This window comes from Podarcis melisellensis (genome assembly GCF_964234715.1).
Source record: "Podarcis melisellensis genome assembly, chromosome: 12".
Lineage (NCBI taxonomy): Eukaryota > Metazoa > Chordata > Lepidosauria > Squamata > Lacertidae > Podarcis > Podarcis melisellensis.
In genome coordinates this window covers 48,377,686-48,391,596 of record NC_138544.1, presented here as the reverse complement: position 1 = coordinate 48,391,596, position 13,911 = coordinate 48,377,686, and the positions used below count along the sequence as shown (strand labels likewise).

At 43.8% G+C, this 13,911-nt stretch overlaps 1 long non-coding RNA gene across 1 annotated transcript in view; it reads right to left on the bottom strand.

The window, feature by feature from the left end:
- Positions 1-980: 980 nt before the first annotated feature.
- Positions 981-13,911, bottom strand: part of LOC309353474 — a 74,505-nt gene continuing 61,574 nt past the window's right edge. The window contains exon 3 of the long non-coding RNA XR_014161889.1: positions 981-1,070. This is a non-coding gene — a long non-coding RNA (uncharacterized lncRNA). The remainder of the gene's footprint in view (positions 1,071-13,911) is intronic.

Sequence of the window (13,911 nt, the reverse complement as noted above, 5' to 3'; positions counted from 1 at the left end):
GTCAATATGGGTTTTTCTAAATTTCTCATTGTTGTAGTCTTAAATTCAGTTCTCTATATCAATTTGCAATTTATTTATTCTTAAATCCTCATGAAAATTCACCCACATTTTAGTCAAAATTTTTCCCAGTATACACATGTGTGTGTGCAATTTTGCCTGATATACGCATTTCTGCAAAGCGATTTTCCTAATATACTGGATGCTTGTGTGTTATTTTGTTAACTGTGCCCTTCTATGCACCGTTTTATTTTGTTTTCTAAGTCAGCTTGAACAAAAAGAGGCAGGGTGGGTAATTGTATGTAAAGACAAGTAAATTAATAAATGATTGGTATGAAAGGGACACCCAGAGCAAGGCCCTAAGTAAGGAAGAACAAATAGTTCATTGTGTACGTCTTCATTGTTGCAGTATGTATGAGAAGTGCCTGGGTTTATCTTCCATCCTAAATGGACTTTCCAGGCTACATTGATGCATCTTGATTCCTCCTACTCTGCTTTATAGAGTCATAGGCTATAATTTCCCCAAGATAGTAAAGTATCCATCTTTTTGTCATGAGATCTTAAGGATTTCCACTAGGCTACTTCATTAGCTAATTAATAAGCTATGCTGATCAATGGAAACCTTTTGATTAATTAAAAATGTGTACCTAGTAAATTCGGCAGCAAATGTGCTTTTTTTTTCCTTTTAAAGAAATGTAACATTTGTAATAGGACTACTTTAAAAAAACAGAGGAAATAACCATCATCTTAGAAGAGACATTCTCTTTTCTTCCCACCAAAGAAAGACGGTATCTTCTGCAATGAAATCATTTTGTTTTTCTTAGAGAGTTCTTGTTCTTACTCATATGCAAATATTTTAAACCACTATTAAAATGATTCCAGTTCATGGCTTGGGTGTCTCGAGAGGCCTAATTTCTGCTCTCATTTCACTACTAAATACTTTTTGATTTTGTGACACTTAAAGCAGGCTTGCCCAGTTTAGTGCTCACCAGATTTCATTGGACTACACTTCCCATCTTCTGTGACAATTCACCATACTAGTCAGGTGTTGTTTTTTTTAAGTCCAACAATATCTGGAAGAGAGCAAGTGAGATAGGATGCTTTAAAGGCTGGGGAAGGGGAGGAGAAAACTCTGGGTGTTTGGGAAAAAGTTTAATATAGGCACAGCATGATTCAGAATAGCCCTTCAGGGGCACATTTTAAGAAACAATTATCATCAAATCTGACTGTAGTAATTAGAATAATGGCTATACCATAGTATACTCAATGTGCTATATGCTAATGTGCTATATTACACTACGCTATAAATCCCCGCGACGGGGTGAGCTCCCGTTGCTCGGTCCCTGCTCCTGCCAACCTAGCAGTCTGAAAGCACGTCAAAGTGCATGTAGATACATAGGTACCACTCCAGTGGGAAGGTAAACGGCGTTTCCGTGCGCTGCTCTGGTTCGCCAGAAGCGGCTTAGTCATGCTGGCCACATGACCTGGAAGCTGTACACCAGCTTCCTCGGCCTACAGAGCAAGATGAGCGCCGCAACCCCAGAGTCGATCAAGACTGGACCTAATGGTCAGGGGTCCCTTTACCTTTATATACTAAATAGTTGCTGTATAGCAGGGGTCACCAATGCAGTGTCCATGATTGCCAGTGTGCCTGCCAGTCCCTCCAATGGTGATCTCGGTAAATATCCCCTCAAAATTCCACAATGCAAGAGACTGTTTGCTCTTCCAGATAAGTTCCTATGTGCATTAGATCAGCCTCTTCTACATTCGACTGGACACCCACCCTCCTTTCCACTCTGACCATAATAAAGTGTTGTTGCTGTTGTTGTTGACTAGAGGAGAAATGCAAAGAGCTTCTCTTTGTGAGAAAGTGTGGTGGTGCCTAATGTAGATGCCTTTTCTGATTGGTGGGAGGACTGGCTGATAGAGGGCATGGTCACACCATTTTGTGGCCCTCTCAGTTTTCTGCTCTTTTAGATCTGGTGGCCATTTTGTGTTATGCCACGCCCCCATGGCTGCCATTTTGAATGGCATACACAGCCCAACAAAAGCCTTTGTGGTCACCATGATGTATATGATCAAGTGGGTGTTGGTCCATGACAGCTCGGATTGTGTATCTTTTGTTGTTACAGAGCAGGTGTTCATTAACTATAATTAATCAATTAATTATACTGCCCTTCATCTGAGGGTCACAGGGCAGCTTACAATATAAAAACATAAAAATACATACCATAATAACAAACACAACAACCCTCTGGTACACACACATGCACACACAATTTAAAAGGCCATAGTTTGTTTAACCAAAGACCTGGGAGAAGAGGTTACGTTTTGAAATGTCAAGTGAGCCTCCTTGAGGAGATCATTCCACAAACAGGGAGCCACTGCTTCAGACTTCTTATGGAGGAGATACATATGGGGAGAGGCAGTCCTTGAGGTATTGCAGTCCTGAGCTGTTTAAGGTGTTATTGCTTAAAACCAGCACTTTGAATTGGAACCAGAAACTAATTGGCAGCCAGTACAGTTAGACCAGGATTGGCATTATATACACAAACCATCTTGGTCACCAAATTCTTCACCAGCTGAAGTTTCTGAACCATCTTCAGAGGCAGCTCAGTGTATAACATGTTGCAGTAATCTAACCTTGAGAGCCAGTGTGGTGTAGTGGTTAAGAGCGGTAGTCTCGTAATCTGGGGAACCGGGTTCATGTCTCTGCTCCTCCACATGCAGCTGCTGGGTGACTTTGAGCTAGTCACACTTCTTTGAAGTCTCTCAGCCCCACTCACCTCACAGAGTGTTTGTTGTGGGGGAGGAAGGGAAAGGAGAATGTTAGCCGCTTTGAGACTCCTTAAAGGGAGTGAAAGGCGGGATATCAAATCCAAACTCTTCTTCTTCTCTTCTTCTAGAGGTTACCAGAGCATAACCAATTGATGTTAGGCTATCCCTGTCCGGATACGGGTGTAGCTGGACCACCACCTGAAGCTGATGAAAGACACTATCTATAAAATGCCCATCTAATGTATATTAAATGCCCACAACTCCTACTTCCACAAACATATTACTATCCCCACTCTTCTTTGGAAATTCATTTAGTTAAAAAAAAAACCATCAAGAAATCAGTCATAGATCTTCCTGCATAATGCATATTTTGGCCCTTAGCTTGTAGCTAACGTTTGTCTCTTAACACATCAATATTTAATGCATTTCTTGGGACAATATCTATTTGATTTTAGTTGTTTTTGTTGCCTGAACCTCTCCCATTAGGTGACAAGCCTCTGAAGATTCTAACTTTAGATTTGAGATATGGAAATATAATTTTACAATAGTGGAAAAACCCAATTTGCATGGCTGCAAAATGTTGGTTTAATCACGATCAGTTCTACTTATATACTGAAAGAAATCCTTTTCTCCTACAACAATGAGGGAACCAAGTATATTGTGTATGGGTTGGCAACTGAAGGCCCCTGGGAGTGGGGTGTCAGTTGCCCCTCCTAGTTTTTAGTTAAAAGGCCCAAAAAAAGACTACAGTAGTAGACGCGGGTGGCTCTGTGGGTTAAACCACAGAGCCTGGGGCTTGCCGATCAGACGATCGGTGGTTCGAATCCCCGTGACGGGGCGAGCTCCCGTTGCTCGGTCCCTGCTCCTGCCAACCTAGCAGTTCGAAAGCACGTCAAAGTGCAAGTAGATAAATAGGTACCGCTCCGGCGGGAAGGTAAACGGCATTTCCGTGCGCTGCTCTGGTTCACCAGAAGCGGCTTAGTCATGCTGGCCACATGACCCAGAAGCTGTACGCCGGCTCCCTCGGCCAATAAAGCGAGATGAGCACCGCAACCCCAGAGTCGGTCACGAGTGGACCTAACGGTCAGGGGTCCCCTTTACCTTTACCTTTTAGTAGTTTCTATCACCTTAGAGGTGGGTTAGGGATGATAGCTCATCACATGCACACACAACTTCCCTCCAGCAAAACTAGGGTTGCCAACCAGCGTCCCTGACTTTACCTTCTGTTTGCCAGGTTCTGCCCCAGCTCCACCTTTGGCCTGCTAAATGCCATACTGTTTCCCTTCATGCATTTCCAGGCTCACCAAACCTATCAGCTTCTCACTTGGCTCTGCCTACCCGGCTTGTTTTGAAATCAAAAGTTGGCAGCCCTTAGCAAAACAAGGTGCTGACCCAGAGGCATAGAGGTGTTTTTTTAAGGTGTTTTTTTTTTTGTATTTTAATGTGCAACTCATCAGCAGGCAAGCACACAGCAGAACGGGGAAATTGTACCGGGGGTCATATGAGGCCTAGGCAAGTAGCTCACTCGTCGCCCCATTTTCCCCCACCCCTACCCAATTCTTCCAGATGTTTAAAGACCGGCTTTCAGCCCCATTCTAAAGATGTCACAATAAAAATGACAGGTTCTTCCTTTCACCTAGTGCTGTACACACTTAAAGAGGTGCTGCTGCTCCTACTGCTGTTGCCGTGGCCATAAATCTTACTTAATCACCAGATCAAGGTTCCATTTGCATACAAGAGAGAGCTTGAAAACTACCTGAACAGTTGCCAAGAACGTAACTAGCATGCATAACCTTCAGAGAGGTTATTAGAAGGCAGAGGTGCACCAGTGACTTGAGGGGTGGGGGGGGGGGAATATGCAATGGTAATTTCTTATCGTCGGTGTAAGAGGGCAGAAATGAGTCCAAGAAAAACATGCAGTCAAGGATCTCAGACAAGGAGGAGGACCAACTGAAACAATCCGTCCCGAGCAATAGGTATGCTTGTCAACATTCCCTTTACATGTTGCCTGTCAACTGCTGGAAACTGTGACGGCCCTCAGGGGTGGTTAGTATTGGCGGGGAGTGAGCTTGCTTGCTCCATTTGCAACCCACCCCTTATGCTGTGCTCGCCAGGGAACACAACAGAGGCTCAGGGGCAGTGCCAGATTTACGTATAAGCTAAACAAGGTATAGATTAGGGCCCCACTCCCTTGGGGGCACCCCAAAAAATTAAAGGGGGGGGGACTGGATGTACATTACCAAAATATAAGATAAAAGACAAATAAAATAAAACCTACATACAGCAACAGTGTTTTGTTTTGTGTTGTGTAGGCTCCTGTGATGTAAGTAATGGGCCCCGCCTGCTCGCCTGCTCGATATAAAATATCACTGGTTTGCTCATTTCTATATATAGGGTGCCTACATTCTGCATGGACTTTGCATTCTGCATGGACTTTTCAACAATCACTTTGATAAAATACATATTTTGTTATGTGCAAATGGCTTTAGATACCTATTAGGTCCATAAATTGCCATATAGCATATATTCAACACAAAAACAGCGACAATTTGTTGTTGACAAAGGACAGCTGGACATATAAAGGGCCCCATTACCTTCAACAGCGTAGGGCCTCATCAAACCTAAAACCAGCCCTGCTCAGGTGCCTTCACAACAGGGTGTTCTCTTCTGCTACCCACACACAAGAAGACATTAGCTTGCAAGGGGCAAACACAGCTCCAACATTGGAAAGATCCTGCCTATGCCTCCAGGAGGAAGGAGAAATGAAGGCTGCAATCCTAGCCATGTCTACTCAGAAGTAAGTCCCACTGAATTCAATGGGGTTTCCTCCCAGGTAAGTGGGGTTAGCACTGCAGCCTCAGACTTGCAGGCTTTCATCAAACAATACACCTAAATCACAGAAATGGCCTCACTGCTTACTACCATCTCTGGCTCCCTCAATACAGTGGTACCTCAGGTTACATACGCTTCAGGTTACAGACGCTTCAGGTTACAGACTCCGCTAACCCAGAAATAGTGCTTCAGGTTAAGAACTTTGCTTCAGGATAAGAACAGAAATCGTGCTCCGGCGGCACAGCGGCAGCAGGAGCAGTGACATAGCGTGGGGGGTGCAGGGGGGCCGGCCGCACCGGGCGCAACATCTGGGGGTTAGGGTTAGGGGGCACAAATCCATGGGTTAGGGGGCGTAAATTACTTGCCTTGCCCCGGGTGCTGACAACCCACGCTACGCCACTGAGCAGGAGGACCCATTAGCTAATATGGTGCTTCAGGTTAAGAACAGTTTCAGGTTAAGAACGGCCTTCCGGAACGAATTAAGTTCTTAACCCGAGGTACCACTGTAGTTAGAAAGCTAAGGCTACATCGGCACTGTATCTGTAAAGCTCCACTTTAAACAGCCATGGTTCCCCCTCCCTGCCCCCCAGAGAATCCTGGGAAATGTAGTTTGTTAAGGGTGCTAAGAGTTCTGAGGAGACCCCTATTCCCCTAACTGAGCTACTGTTGCCGGATAGTCCCCTCCACCTGCCATAGCCGTTAGGATGAATGGGAGGTGGGCAGGCATAGGGCCAGTTGCAGAGCAGGAGCCTCTTCTGTGTCTCTCCCGTCACTTCCATGAGCAAACTGGAGGAGCATGGAGATGGACAGAAAGTGTGGGATCTTCTTTTGTTGCCTATGTACCCCTTCCCTTCCCTTCCCTTCCCTTCCCTCCCCCACACCTCGTACTTTGCCGCAGGCCCCTACTCGTTCACAACATTTAACGGCCCGCTTTGATATGCAGCCAGTGGTGTGTTTTTTTGTGTTTTTGTTTTGCCATTCCCGACTCATCTTTGATTCAGAAGTGCTCATGCCAACGAGGTTTTTCAGAGCCAAAAGGAGGCACGGCTACCTTAGCAGTTTTTGAAAACTCAGGCCGTAAGCAAAATGAAGGTTTGGCAAAGAGGACTGGATAATGTGATTCTCTAGTCTGGAAAATACCTTTCGCGTTGCAGGTGCTACGTATTCTTCTGCATGGCCTAATAATAGAAAATGCCCGGCTAATGGAATATTACAGAAAGCCACTTAGGTGGACATAAATTTTATGAGTCAAATGGCCTCTCGCAAAACGCCAGCTTGAATCCTGCAATGGGTCTGGTATAGTACGTTTTGAACTGCAGCACATTTTAAAATAGAAAACCCAGGGATTTGCTTCATGGTCATCCATACAACAATATTTAGATAAGCATAAGGCACCATACATTTACAGTACATTTAAAGTACATGGCTTCTCTCAAAGAATACTGGAAACTGTGGTATAGCCTAATTAAAGCTACAATTCCTAGCACCCTTGACAAACTACAGTTCCCAGGATTCAGGGGGGGGGAGCCATGTGCTTTAAATGTGTTTTAAATATATGGTGTGGATGTGACCTAAGACACATAGGAACATTTTCAGCAGCATTAAAAAAATCTCCCCATTTACATTGCCTACTCTTGCTCTGTCAACGGGATTCATTTCACGTAGGATTCCTGATTGGCCAGCACCATTCATGTGACTAATCCATAAGAAGAAGAAGCAATAACCAGAAAAGGGGGGAGCAAAGCAGAATGGGACCAGAAGACAACTTCACACAGCATGATTTTTAGAGGAGGAGGAGGAGGAGGAGGAGGAGGAGGAGGAGGAGGAGGAGGAGAAGAGTTGTTTGGATTTGATATCCCGCTTTATCACTACCCTTCAGGAGTCTCAAAGCGGCTAATATTCTCCTTTCCCTTCCTCCCCCACAACAAACACTCTGTGAGGTGAGTGGGGCTGAGAGATTTCAAAGAAGTGTGACTGGTCCAAGGTCACCCAGTAGCTGCATGTGGAGGAGCGGAGACACGAACCCGATTCACCAGATTACGCGTCCACTGCTCTTAACCACTACACCACACTGGCTCTAAAAAGTGAATGATTGCAAACAGTGGTTTTCTGTTCAATATTTCTACCCCTCTGGAATTGCTACTTGCAGCTCAGAAAAATTGAAATGAGAATACTTGGTGCAACCCTAGTTTACATGCACCTGATATGGTTTTCCACAATCATTTCTACATTATCATTTGCTGCAACCCCTCCTTTTCATAGTACAGTTTTGTGTGACTATGAGTTGGTTCACACATTAATGTTTGCATCATAGAATTGGAACCGACTTTGGAGGTCAACTATTCCAATCTCCTACTCAATGCAGAATCTTTGAGACAATCCTTAAAAGCAAAAATGTTCATCACTTCCCAGCACATATATCATCAACCCTTGCAATAAGTTACCAGAACCAGTAGGTACCAGTTGGGGGGCGATAGACAGAGAGGCAATCTATTCTTCCTGCATGGATTCCTCCTCGAAAAACCACTTGCCACCATACAGTATATTTCCTCAAACTTTACTTCCTTCCTTCCCGATTCTTCTCCAGTCTTACCAGAATATTCGTTTTGCACTCCCCTGTTATATACAGTATAAATGGGATCTCACAGATGAATTGCCACAAACAAAATTTTCATACGACCCATGAAAACTCATCCTCAGCACAATGCTTTTAAATGGAGCGAAGGGCATACAGTTGTCTGGAGAAGAGAGTTCAAAGTCAGAAAAACCAAGTGATGAACATGTTTAAACCATGTTAAAGCCAAAATGAGACACAGCAACCAAAACCCTGGCTGGGAGGAGAAGGAGGAGGAGGAGGAGGAGGAGGAGGGGGAGGAGTTTGGATTTGATATCCCGCTTTATCACTACCCAAAGTAGTCTCAAAGCGGCTAACATTCTCCTTTCCCTTCCTCCCCCACAACAAACACTCTGTGAGGTGAGTGGGGCTGAGGGACTTCAGAGAAGTGTGATTGGCCCAAGGTCACCCAGCAGCTGCAGGTGGAGGAGCGGAGACGCAAACCCGGTTCACCAGATTAGGAGTCCACCGCTCTTAACCACTACACCACACTGGCTCTGGGAGCAGTGATGTGGTGGCAGGTCCACCTTCACACACAAAGCCCTTCCACTTTTGATATCCAGGACGGATCGAAAGCTAGTCCATTTCCTGATGAAGGAGCATGACCCAGGCCATTGTGGATCTGGTGCAGCATAAAGAAAAGGAAATGGAATTGTTCCACCATTGTCTAACAGCCTGTCCACAGCCTCCTATCGCTTCCTCATATAATGGTTGCTGGAAGGTTGGAGCAAGGGACAGAGAATAAATTATATTTAGTTTGCATTTAAACCTAATTCACTCTTTCTGAAACACTGCAAACACAATAATCCGTCAAAATTCGCACATATCTGAATTTTGCAGGACAGTTCTCCGTCCAAGTAATGTGCACAAAAAATACATATACTGAGGTAAAATGTGCATTAAACTGCATATATTCATGAAAATAACATGCAAACATGCAGTTTATTAGGGAAAATGTAAATATTAGGAAAATATGCTTTGCAAAAATGTTTACGAACTTAATCCGTTCCTGAAATCCGTTCTTAAACCAAATCTGTTCTTAAACTGAGGCATGCTTTTCCTAATGAGACCTCCCGCTGCCGGTGCCCTTCCACCATTCGGCTTCCGTTCGTAGACTGAGCTAAAGTTCGCAAACCGGAACACTACTTCCAGTTTTGCGGAATTCGTAAACCAAATAATTTGTAAACAGGACTGTTCATAAACCGAGGTACCACTGTATTACGCAAACTGCATTCAAAAATGTGTGTATTCACACAAAAATGCTGGTGGATTTTCATGAGGAATTTAAAATTAAATAAATTGTAAGCTGATTTCGAAATGTGGAGAACTGAACTTAAGACTGGGAAAATGAGAAACTGAAATTGACAGATTCGCCCATCCCTAGTTGGAGCACAAAAAAGCAGGGAAATTTGAAGCCTCGGGGAAACCTTGCATTCCAAGGCAGGGTGGGGCAGAGAGGAGCAATTTCTGGCAAGAACTTAGCCTGGAATTAAAACCAAATCCAGTTGTGTGTAAGGATGCTTGAAGAATTTGACCTTTGCAAATTCTGATGTGACCTCACCTGATGCTATTGGACTACAGTGTAGATCAGAACACAATTGCCCTTGGGATTTTGATCTTCTCTCACTGTTGTGATGTTTCTCAGCTCAAAGAAATATGTATCCAAATGCATATAAAATGAAAATTTTGAGGTAAAACATGCCAGAAAATACATTTTTTGAGATATGTATTTTGTGAAAGTATATGTTTTAAAATACATTAATTAATTGCATTTTTAAACATTGATTTTTGTGCTTTAAAAAAGTGAAGTCAGATTAATGCAGAAACTATTACCACTACTACTACAGTGGTACCTCGGGTTACAGATTCTTCAGGTTACAGACTCCGCTAACCCAGAAATAGTACCTCAGGTTAAGAACTTTGCTTCAGGATGAGAACAGAAATTGCACAGTGGTGGCGCAGCAGCAGCAGGAGGCCCCCATTAGCCAAAGTGGTGCTTCAGGTTAAGAACAGTTTCAGGTTAAAAACGGACCTCCGGAACGAATTAAGTACTTAACCCGAGGTACCACTGTACTACCATTTTATTGAATTTACACCTAGTCCTTCCTCAAGGACCCCAGAGTGCCAAAAAGTATACAATTTAAAAGCAAAAAGGAAGCAAAATCATTATAAGACAATTTAAGCAAGTACAATAAAATATATCTAAAAGCAATGTCACTTAAAAACCCTCTCCTATCAAATGATCATGAACATTCTTCAGCCACCAAATGTCTGGGTTAACCAGAATGTTTTCAATTCTTCCTGAAAGTTAATAATGATGGAGACAGACACATCTCACTCCAGAGGGCATTCCACAACCAGGGAAACACCACTGAAAAGGCCCTGTCATGGGTCAGCGCCAACATACCAGCTGCTGGTGGCAGCACCACCAGTGAGGCCTCACCTGGTGATCATAGATGGCAGAGATTTAAAAATGAACCTATGATGACTTGACATGGGCCAGAAATGGACATCCATTAATTCCTAGCTGATGGGTTCAAAATTGTCCAAGCACATGTGTAGTTTTGACAACTTGGCATGTCCATTTTAGGCCGCATTTACAATCACCACTCCAAGCTGGAAGACAGTTGGGAGGAAGTAACAAGGCTATTGTTTCCATGTGTCTGGTTCTTGTATTTTAATATTATTATTATTATTATTTATTATTGCATGATTCTTCCGGGGACCTCAAGGTGTTGTGCATTGTTCTCACCCTCGTTTTATTCTCACACTGACCCCGAGAGAGGGTGCCTGACCCAAGGTGAGCAGTGAGCTTCATGGCCAAGTGGGAATTTGAACCCTGCTCTCCTGGGTCCTAGTTCAGCTCTCTAACCACTACACCACACTGGCTCTTACTGCACATATGTTTAGCTCTTGGGCACTTACTACAGCAGTGTGAGATCTGGGAAAAGGAGTTTCCATAGCAATGATTTGGGCCTAAATTGCATGTACACCATTCTCTGCCCTTTTCAGGTTAGTAAGTGCTCAACTGAGTACAGTATTTTGCAGACCTGAGGCTAGAAAAACCATTCCAACAATAAGATTTTTATTGTTCTTCCTTTTTAAAGAAAACCCATTTGGTGTCCCTTTCCTGCTAAGTATCTTCACCCATCATAGCCCTTTAAGACCATGAGCACATTTCTGAAAACACACCTAATTTCAACTTAAACCCTTTGATGATGTTTGCTAAAATACAGAAGGTGCTTCTCACATGACACCGGATATTACAGTGTTTGATTGCCACGTCTGTGGGCTTAAGGCAGTTTCTAATGAAAGAGTTATGATTTCAAAAATCCCCCAAATTATAAATAGACTCTCCCGGCTTCTGTTTTGCCTTTGAAGAGGATGAAATTTCCTCACTCACACAAACCGCTCAGAGTTGCTGCTCCTCTGTCAAAATTAGAGGTAAAGGTAAAGAGCCCCCCGACAGTTAAGTCCAGTCGCGAATGACTCTGGGGTTGCGGCACTCATCTCGTTTTACAAGACGAGGGGGCCGGTCTTTGTCCGCAGACAGTTTTTCCAGGTCATGTGGCCAGCATGACTAAGCCACTTCTGGCAAACCAGAGCAGCGCACGGAAACGCCATTTACCTTCCCGCTGGAGCAGTATCTATTTATCTACTTGCAGTGGTGTAGTTTCAAACTGCTAGGTTGGCAGGAGCTGGGACCGAGCAACAGGAGCTTACCCCATCGCGGGGATTTGAACCACCGACCTTTTGATCGGCAAGCCTAAGGCTCAGTGGTTTAGACCACAGCGCCACCCACGTCCCATCTGTCAAACTTAGGGCTAAGTATTTATTTATTCCAAAGCCTGCTGGAAACGGCAGAATGGGACTTGAGTTTTAATTTATTTTAGTGGCCAAGGACATTTTGTTGTCGAAGTCTGAGGAAAAAATATGACACACAATATTCACCCACTCAATTCCCTGTACAGAAGCCAACTGGACTGTCAGATGAATCTATCTTCAACCCAAGGCAATGTCCTCCACCATACTTGAGGGCAGTGTGTTAGATTTATGGGCATAGGCAGCTCCTGTGACACACACAGCTTAGCTGAAGGCCTGCCTTATCCCATATGTGCCATTTTTAAAAGTGCTACAGAGTCTTCGTTCTAGATTAGTGTCTTGAAACAGGTGGCAGGTGAGTTTGAGGGTCATCTCAAATTCCAAATACATTTCTTCAGATATATGACAACCAGATGTTAACCACTGCATTTATAGAAAAGACAGGACTTCCTCTTGCTTCAGGCAAAATCTTTTCTCCTTGGTGCATGTTGCTGGGGAACAACCTTCCCCAACCTGGTGCCCTTCAAATACTTTGGACTACAAATCCCACCAGTCCCAGCGAGCCCAGGAGTTGTAGTCAAAAACAGCAGGAGGGCACAGGTACAGGAAGGCTTCAGTGGGAGGCTGGCTCAGGTCATTTTTGGTTTGAGGTACCAACAGCACAATCCTGTGCCTGCCTACACAGAAGTCAGTCCTATTGTATTCAACTGGAGCTAAATATAAGACTTTGGCTGTAATATCACTGTTTTGAGTTTAGCTGTGGTGTTTTGTGTAGCTCCAAAAGATAAGAGAAGCTCTGGTGAGAATTCAAAAGTAAGACAAATGACTCAGCAATTGAATGATTGATTTATGGAGAAAGATTAAAAGAGGGAAATGTGTATAGCTAAAGGGGTGACATGATAACTGTCTATATGCATTTTGAAGATGTATACCAAAGAAAGCAAGGAAGTGGTGAGGGTGGCCGATGATGGCTTGGAAAAGGGACTAAGAAGGAAAAGAATGAAAACAGTGCACAAACACAGAAACAATGAAACATGGTTATTTCTTTACCAGCTATATGTTCCCCTTCTCCCATGGATCTTAAAGTGGCAGATACCCTCCCCCCTTTTTTTTTGCCTCATCACAAACTCATTGGATAGGCTAAATGAATACATTTTCCTTTAGCTACCCAATAAGTTTATATCTGAGTGAGGATTTCAGCCAACATTCAGTGTTACGAAAAAAGTTGTTCTTGATTTTCAAAAGTCTCTTGGAAGGCTTGGGAAAGAAATCAGTCATAGAATCACGGAATTGTAGAGTTGGAAGGGAGGGACGATTTCCAATCATTGTGGGAAAGTGAGGTCATTAACGAGGTCCAATCCTGCGGATTGTCTCACCTTTACTTTGAGTCTATGACGTACAATCAAGCTAGAGCTGTGATCTCCCGGAGACTGAGTGACATTGCCAGACAAGAGGACATAGCCCAGGTAAAACCAGGAATGTTCCTAGGGGACCACATTTATCGGACCATACCAGCCCCCTACCTTGCAGAAATCCACTATGTGGAATACCGCAGACTTCTTACAGCGGCTAGATTAAATGTCCTTGACTCTGCGATATTGTGGGGAAGGTACAGGGGAGTACCATATGCCCAGAGAACCTGTCATTGTGCCATGGGTGTGGTTGAGTCCACCGAACACATTCTCTTGACTTGCCCTTCTTATGCAGAGCTTAGACAAAATTTTATAGATCCACTCCTATGTCAATTTAGCTTCCTACCCGGAGAAAACCAGGTTTTACACTTGCTGAATAATGTCACTAGAGCTATACCTTCCTTGGTGGCCAAATTTCTTTTTTTAGCTTTTAAGCGTCGCAAGACTATAATTGAC